The 8979-nt window shown below is 53.9% G+C and overlaps 1 protein-coding gene across 1 annotated transcript in view; it reads left to right on the top strand.

Moving 5' to 3' along the window:
- SLC6A17 (solute carrier family 6 (neutral amino acid transporter), member 17) overlaps positions 1-8979 on the top strand; it is a 38267-nt gene that overhangs the window by 326 nt on the left and 28962 nt on the right. The gene's annotated exons all lie outside the window — the stretch shown is intronic.

Here is an 8979-nt window from a genome sequence, read left to right as displayed (position 1 = left end):
GGGTTGGACACCTGACGCTGGCTTCCGGGGCTTAGATGGGCCTCAGAACTCCGGAGGTGTTGAGGCGGAGCTGCAAGGCTGGCGCCTGCGAACCCAGGAGGAGGCCACTAGTCCCACCGCTTGGAGCTGCGCTGGCTCAGGGCGCAGTTCCTGCGGGGAGGCTCCTGCGTGGCTGGAGACCCCAGCCCCTGCCGCTCTGCTTCAGGCCCGTGACCTTGACAGTATCATTGTCTGGAGAAGCAAAGCGCTCATGCCCGAGATGAGTATTTAATTCCCATCCCTAGGGCTGGTCCTCGCTGAGTTCCGAGCTAGCAGGAAGCCCATACTCCCTCGAGGTAAGCGCATCGGAGCGGAATGGCGGAGATGGGGACGTGTGCGGGGTGGAGGTCTCCAGGGCGCCCCCTCCGGAGAGTGGCCTCCGCCACGTTTATACCTGTGCGTCAGGAGTCAGGGGCTCGGATGCTCCCTGTACTCCAGGGGCCCGCAGTGGAAGGAAGCCTTGTGTTTCCTCTTAAAGCCCAAACAGCCCTGTCAGGCCTCCCAGTTCAGAAATCCCGAGGCCACTCACCTTACAGCACCAAGTCGCTGTCAAGAGGAATTTTTTAAAACCAATTTGATCCTACTCCTCTTTCCTTTGAGAAATGTTTTATCTAGTTCTTTGGATTAGAAATTTCTAACCAGACCTGTCTTTGGAGCAGTTCAGCTGAGAACATGAAGCTGGTGGGGTTGGATTGGAGAGATAGGAAGATTCATTGGAGGGCACTGCCCTTGTTAGCAGGAATTTCCAGAAACTAAGAAGATCCTTAACGACTCCAAAAAAAAAAATCAATCAAAACTTTTGTTAAATCCTGTTAGGCTGGTGTCTGGAGGCCAAGGTCAGAGTGTGTGGAGGGTAACCGTGGGGGCTTGTCTATCTGATGCTGCACTTACGTTATCCCAGGGCCTGGTGAGGTGGGCCCGTCACCTGGGCAGGAAGGGCTTGGAGGTCACACCTGATTGTCCTTGGCCGTGGCCCAGCCATGGGGACCGTCAGAGCCTCCAGCTCCTCTGCTGGCTTTTTCTCAGATGGAACAGCTGTGGCTAGGTAGGTGGTGAGTTTCAGCGAATCCCTACAGCTCAGCCTGGAGGTGACTCAGTGCAGGAGGCACATCGTGCCCACTCGCTCTGATTGGAGTGAGTTTGTTTGGCCTGAGTCACAGGCAGCGCGGTGTCAGCTGCTTGTGATTTGAATGGAGTTCGGTACCGGGACTTGTGAGCGGGAACAGCCACAGCGCCCGCCTGGTGTTGGGAGGCCACCAACCAGAAGTGGGCATGTCCTCAGAGGGAGCTAAGCCGACTCAGGCTGCCTGGCTCCTGGGCCAGGGTTCTGGAGCTCTGACCCCTGGGAAAGGCAAGCAGGGTCAGGTTTGGGTGGGGAGGGGGAGGAGAGCTGCAGGGGAGGCTCTGGGATTGTGGTCAGAAAGGCCCAGTGCTCTTCCGTGTGCCAGCGCGGGGTGACCTTGGGCAAGTCAGTTTACCTCTGGAGCCTTGGTTTCCTCAGTTGAAAAACAGGGACACCTATGGTGCCTTTGCCACAGGCTTATTTTGAGCCCAGTGTGGACCTAGAGCGAGTGCTCATTAAGTGTGAGTTCCCCGCCTCTTGCTTTATGGGCCTTAACCAGAAGAGGTTCTTTCCCTCCCTGCCCTTGCTCCTTGGGGTGGAGACAAAGGAAAGTGACAGGGTTTCACACGTGAGAGAAGCACCTGCAACTCAGCTGCAAACTGACCTACTTCCACCCCTCAGTTCTTCCAGGAGACCCTGAATGGGGAAGCCTGAGTGAGCGCAGGGCTGGTGGGGAGCCTGGGCTGGGTATGCAGGGTGTCCTGGGCTGGCTGAGACTCCTTAAGATTGTCCCTGACTGTGGCCTGGTCCCAAGTTACATGCCTGCTGGGTGTACTGCAGGGGTCTTGCCCTTGGAGCAGGTCTTGCCACCCTCCTCCTCACCTGCCCCCTCTGTAGGGGAGTTGGAAGCTGCAAGACCATGGAGTGTATTCCCTGCCTTCTCTAAAGGATTCGGGCTCTGGCTCCCTCCTCTGTAGTGTGTGTAGATTTGGTGCTGAGCTGAGATGTGTTTGCCTTAAGAGTGGAGGTAATGCTCAGTGGTTGACCATTGACCTATGAACCTGGAGGTCATGGTTTGATTCCCAGTTGGGGCACATGCCCAGGTTGTAGGCTCGATCCCTAGTGAGGGGGCGTGGAGGAGGCAGCCAATTGATAATTCTCTCTCATCACTGATGTTTCTATCTCTCTCCCTCTCCCTTCCTCTCCGAAATCAATCAATCTATCTATCTATCTATCTATCTATCTATCTATCTATCTATCTAAGAGTGGAGGCAATAGGGGGATCCCCAGTGCAGCAAAAAGGCCAGCTGGCCCGCGGGACTCTAGCTTGCTTCTGGAAATGTGTGCGTGTGCATGTGTGTGTGGGAGGGCACATGCACTCTGGACATCCATGCCCTTCCCATTGGATCTGGCAAATTCCAAGGTACTAGAGACAGAGGTGAGAGGACTCCTGAGAAGCAGGCGCCTTCTGTCTGGGCACCTTCCCTTCCCTCATGCCTGTCGGATTTGCTGCAGGAGGACAATTCATCATTAATCCCTTCAAAGCTGCTAAGATAAGCAGCAGAATATTTAAAGGGAGGATGAATTGGGGCTTTTTTCCCCTAGAAGCAGGTCTGACTTATCACCCACTCCCAGGCTGGGCTCAGGAAGTCCTCACAGCCACACATCTGGAGCCTGGATCACCGGGGTGGGAAATAAACCATTACTCGGCCCTGCAAAGCCCTCCTACATCAGCCTTCTTCCCCACCCCCCACCCCCCGCCTGCTGCTACTGTCCCAGGCTCTCAAAGGTCAGAAGCACAGTACCATGGGTAGAGCTGTTAGTACACGCCCCCAACTCAGGTGGGATGGGGATCTGTGAGGAAATGCCTACTGTGAGCTTTTAGGAGGGGTGGGTGCAGGCCTATACTCCAGCAGCTCACCCCGGTCTTGGCACCCAGCGATAATATCCTGATTTTTACGGAGGCTTCCGCGCTGTGCTAAGTGCTTTATTCATACACCATCCTGTCTAATCTTTGCTACCATCCCAGGAGACCGATCTTGCTCTTGGCGGTTGTACAGATGTGGGACTTGAGGCTCAGAGAGGTTAAATAACTTGGTCAAGGTCACCCGAGTTGTGCGTGGCAACCTGAGAATTAAAACTCAGGTCTGTCGGGTTCCAGACTTCCTGCCCTTGACCACGATGTGATATGTCCCATTATTAGTTCTTGACAAATGTTTACTGACCACCTAGGCATTTATCCAAACGAGATTGTCTGAATTCGTGTCCAGTTCTTTGAGCTCACGCCCTGAGAAAGGGGGCAGTGAGCCTCCGCCAATGGGAGTTGGTAGAGAATGGACAGACCTAAACTGGCAAGGTTGGGGAATGCGGTACGTGCTTGCACGAGGGTGGGAATCCAGAAGAAGGTCACGCCTGGCCTTCTCTTCCGGACTTCTGGCTCCCTGGCCTCATTCCCTCATAGGTTGTCAGGCCCGGGGCTGGTGCTGGGGCAGTGAGGGGAGAGCGGAAGCAGACTGGATCCCTCCATTTGTCCAGGCTGGGGCTGGTGCTGGGGCAGGGAGGGGAGAGCGGAAGCAGACTGGATCCCTCCATTTGTCCAGGCCGGGGCTGGTGCTAGGGCTGTGAGGGGAGAGCGGGAGCAGACTGGATGGTGCCCGGAGGAGGCCTTTTGCATCTGCAGAGTCAGGACCCCGGTGGGAACTGGGTGGGTCAGGTTTCTCTGCTGGAGAGTGTGAGCCAGGGCCTTGCAGAAGCGTCTGGTGAGACCCAGGGCAGCACTGCTAACGCTCCAGGGCTGTTCGCAGCAGCTGCCCGCATGGGCTGCTCAGAGTGATGCTGCTGCTCCCTGGTCTTGTCCCCTGGACAGCCCACCCTCCTCACCTCGGGGGCTCTGCCCCTTGTGTCCTTGGCATTCTGGGAAACTTGGCATCTGCTTCCTCCTGCTTCTCCATCTCTTCTCTCTCTGAGAAATCACCCTGAGGCACAGGCCTACACTATCCTAGCCCGCCTGGCACCCCTAAACCACCCGTGATCTCAGTGGGAAGGTCCTGTAAGTGAGGGTGGATCATTGGAGTGTAGGCATTAATGCTCCCCCCACCCCCAGTGGATACCAAGGGCCTTTCCAGACACCCCTGCTTCATGGGCACCCATTTTGTGCAGATGCCTTTGATAACCACCCCTCCCCACCCAGCATGACTAATTTAAGAAATAAAAACATTGTTCATCTATGGATATATCCAGGTATTCAAAAACATAGCTATTTACTGTGCAGGAAACTCACTTGTGAGAACAGGAGCTCAGGTACAAGGTGACCAGGTGAGTTACTGGACTGCATTATTCTCACGTTCAGAACCAGATATATCCATTAGAGAACAATTCTGGGTCAGGTGAGGTCCGGGCAACCTGAGTCCCCAACTTGGGAGGTGGGACTTAAGGCCCTCATGTGGCCTCATGGGGCAAGCGTGGGGCCAGAGGAAGACACGCCCCAGCTCCCAGGCCCGGGGTCATCTCCCCGGCCACACTGGTCCCATCGAGCTGCCACTCTGCCTTCCAGAGCCAGCGGAGGGCTCATTTAAGATAAGAAGTTGCCTCTCACTGTGGTCCATCATTTCTAATTGCTGGTTTAATGAGAATTTCTGCTGAGTTCCTTGCACTGCTAATTTGCCACCTATTTCAGTTGCAAATAGAATTCATTGGTCTGCACCCCAAATTCCTGCTGGTTGCATCTTGCCTTTAATTATAAGAGGCCTGAGCTCCAGTGGTTTTAAATCCCACTCCAGGTGGGGAGTGCTGTGTGATAAAGCTACCTTTCAAGAGATGTGGACAGTCACCTGGTGGCGTGGCTTCATCAGGTGTTTACAGGTGAGCATTCAGAGAGGACACAGACCTCCTCCTCCGGGTGTGTCTGAGGGACAGAAAGTGGATTCTCTGTGCTGGGCAGCCCCTCACTGACTCCCAGGAGGGCCTGGTGGGCGCTGTCCACGGTCCTGGCACACCACGGAGCCAGCCTGTCTGCTGGTGATGTGCAGAGTCCTTTAGAATGACTGGAAGAAATCCCCGAAAACTGCTCCCCAAACTACATTATGTCATTGGTTTGAGAAAGGACCTGGCCAGGTATGGAGGTCCTGCCTCAGGGGGGAATGGTGCTAGCTGGACTGTCCCGCGGTTGACTTGCTGAATGAGAGTCAGGTGTGTCGCTTTGCAGGGCAGCATGGTACGTTGGGGAACTTCCTAACCAGCGCCGCAGATGGGTGGCGTGTGGCCATAATCAGGATGCCTTCATCCTTTGGAGAAGCCTGGAGCAGCCTCGGGTGGAGGGTCCCCTCCTGGACCCCAGTGTGCCACACCCGTTGGCTCTTCTCTGTGGTCAGACGTGCAAAAGATCGGAAAGCACTAGTGCATTGGAAAGAGCATGGGCTGCAGAGTTTGGGAGACCATGGTTCAAATCCCCATTCTCCCACTTCATGGCTGGGTCCTCTTGTACCTGGTATTTGTCTTGCCTTAGCTTAGGCTTCTCTGTTTGTAAAATGAGGATTACATTGTATGCCAAGTTGTTGAGGGGGGAGGATACATAACATACGTAAGCATAGTAGGTCTTCAAAGATGCTTGCTCCCTCCACTGTGTCCTGCGACCTGTTCCTGATAGGAGGGCTTTTCTGCCCAGCCCTCCGCAATGCAGCTCTGAAGGCTGGTGAGGAAACAGACAGACGTTTCCGGTTCTCGGGAGAGAGACATCCTGTTGGGACTGTAATTAAGGGTTCCTGATCCTATTCCTTCAAGTGCTCTTCAGCAGTCTGCTGGGGAGCTCAAGTAATTGGACACGGGCTCCCTCCACCTCTCTCTCTGAGACAAGAGAAAATAGTGGCTTTAAGAAAATCCAGGTCAGGGGATTTGGGCAGAGGCTGTGGGGACCCATCTGTCACCACCAAGGGCCTCCCAGAAGGAGAGAAGAAGAAAGTGAGGCCTTCATTTGTCACTCCTGGACTTTTAATTTTCACATCTGACTTTTAAAAATATTTGGCTTTCCAAATCGGGACAGGCTACTTGTGTGGGCCCTGGTGTGCCCTTCCTCACCTGGGAGTCATCTGTTTATCTCTCTATTTAAAGCCTAAACTTCATCTACCACCCTGGCCAGGTCACCATCATCTCTTACCTACCCTCCTTGTTTCTTCACTTGTGCTAGAGTGATCCCCCTCCCCCCCATTATTTATTTATTTAGTTAATCCTCACCAAGGATATTTTTTCCACTGTAGAGTGATCCCTTTTAAAGCAGGTGGGTCACATTATTCGCCTCCTCAAACTGCCAGCAGCTTCCTGTTGGCCTTGAAAGGAAACCCAAAGTCCTGTCCATGGCCTCCAAGTCCTGCCTGCTCAGGGTTCTAGCTTCGTCCAGTCCCAGCATGTCCACTTTTCCCTTGCTCTGGCTGCTCTAAGCATGAGGTCCTTTCTTCTGGTCCTTGCGCTCATCCAGCGTGCTTCCTGCTCTAGAAGACACATCCTACAGGGCAGGAACATTGTTTGCTCTGTTCCCTGCTCTACTAGGGCCTGGTCCGTAGTTAGTGTTCAGTAAATATTTGTTGAAGGAAGTAAGGGAAGGGAAGGAGGGAGAGAGGGATTTTTAGAATCCCATATTTATTCTCAGCAGAAGCTCTAGTTCACAGAAGTCTCTGGGCTCCAGTCTCCTCCAGCCGGAGAGGGAAGCGGGAGGTCGGTTAGAGCACCAAGCCCCTGTATCCCGCCGCCAGCCCTCGCGTCCTCAGGCGCCTGCGTGTTGTTCAGGTCAGTTCCAGGTCACTGCGGGGCAGTGGGTGGATGCGCCTCTGTTCCTGGTGGAGCCCATTTCCCTGTGTTCTCACAGGAACCTGGCGCTGGTCTGTGGGTGCCCCTGCGTTATCTCATTTTATCCTCGTGCAACCCTGTGGGGTTGGAGCCTCAACCCCATCATTTCAGATCCAGAAGCTGGAACCAAGAGAGGCTGTGTCCTTTTCCAAAGACTCACAGCTGGTACTGTGAGAGGCCAGACTCAAATCCAGGTTCCCCCAGATCCCAAACCCATGACCTTTCTGTGACGGTGTTGTGGTTCTGGGGTCAGATGGTGGTGGGGACCCAGGGCCTCCACTTTCTGACTGTGTGCCTTATTTTATCAGTTCCAGGATGCATAGTTTCGCACATTGTCACACCTTAGAATCAGGACATGATGTGCAATCAATGACGTCTCAAATCAGCTGTGGGTCAGGAGGTGGTGGTGACTTAGTTGCGTAAAATCCTTCCATTAGCCTTTCTGGTAAGTTCAAGAAAGTAGCAGCATCAAAGGGCCTTAAGTTCAGTGAACTAGAGGTCATTCATCCCTCTAGACCTGTACTTCTTCATTTGTAAAGTGGTTATCACAGGGGTACCAACCTCACACACTTACTGGCGGGTTAAAGTACGTAACGGCTGCTCCACGCAGTGGCTGCTACAGAGTCAGTCCTCAAGAAGTACTGCCTGCGTGTTGCTCTTGTCCTTGTCATTATTGCTACGCCCACTCTACCTGAATTCTAGCGCAAGGGTCAGGCGTCTGTGGGCGGCCACGGAGCTGGTCTTGCTACATCCCCACCGGCATGTATTCCCCCACGTGAAATGGGAAATCTAAACCACAAGCTTTGGTTTGCACTGGCCCCGCCCACGTTTTCCAGTGCCAGTTCCTGCCCCAAACCCCTCCCGACCATCTGCCCGTTTTTTTTGCTTCCCTTCCTCCTTGACTAAGAAAACAAAATATTGACTGCAGAGACCGCGCCTGGAGAGCATGACAGCACGGCTGCAGAAGGCTCACTGTGCCCGAGCCAGTGTTAGGAAGGGGCCCAGCGGCCCGCTGGCACGCTCTGTGCCAAGACTGTGCCTGTCTGGTGTTTATTTCCCGGAGGTGAGGATGGGTGCTGTCTACTGGGTGGAGAAAGTGGGTGGCTCCTTTATAAGAAGCAAAAGTCAATGAGCAATGGCCAGACTTCTTTTCCCTTAGCTTTGAACTTCCTCTTGGGCCATCCGTGGGCATCCGATGGTCTTGGGATCAGAATATCGCAGCAGAATGAGGGGGGATTAAAGCTGGAAATTACATCAGACTAGAAAATTTGGGGGGGCTCAAGCATCAGTTCATCTATTCACTCATTCAGTTCATTCATATCATATTTATTAGCATGTGTAATAGTAAGATGCCAGGATTTGGCCTGGTAGAAGCAAGGATGGGGTCAAACCCTGCAAGCTGGTGAAATGGAGTTAGAGATGATCGCTCTGTCTGGCTTCTCGATCAGCTTTTCATTCTCTCTCCCCTCCTGTCCATGTGGAAACCAGGCCTAGTGGGTAGATGAGCACTGTTGCCTCTTTTCCAGATGAATAAGGAACAGAAAGTTGGTGCCCCAGCCCCGGGGACCCCCACACATGTGCTGCAGGCTGCGCTCCACCAGGGCCCCCCAGCTGGGCACGCAGACCTCCTGGGAGGCTTAACCGTCTCCCTAGGCAGATCTGTTGGCTCTCTAGGCCTGCCTCTATGTTTCAAAGGTGAAGGCAGTGGGTAGGATGTCAACCTAGGAAGCAGGTTGTTCCTGGAGGGTGGGAAGGCAGGGACTCTGGGACATCCATAAGGACCACGTTCTGCCCCGCATGTGCCAGGCAGGACACTTAGAAAAGGAATCAGCCGTGTAAACAAGCAGCTCTACTAGAAAGGCAGATGGTAGAAGCGTAAAAGAGTGTTGCCAGGAGCCGGCTGCAAAGGGGAAAGAAAGGACATTCATTCTCACTTGGAGAATCACAGACAGTGTCATGGAGGCCAGACAGTGGGCCTTGAGCTAGCTGCACCCTCAGGGACTTCAGTAGGGAGGGGCCGGGAGGGGTTCATGCAGAGG

Source organism: Myotis brandtii, unplaced genomic scaffold (assembly GCF_000412655.1).
Source record: "Myotis brandtii unplaced genomic scaffold, ASM41265v1 scaffold131, whole genome shotgun sequence".
NCBI classification, from domain to species: Eukaryota; Metazoa; Chordata; class Mammalia; order Chiroptera; family Vespertilionidae; genus Myotis; species Myotis brandtii.
The sequence above is the reverse complement of the archived record's forward strand: the minus strand, read 5'-3'. Positions and strand labels throughout refer to the sequence as shown.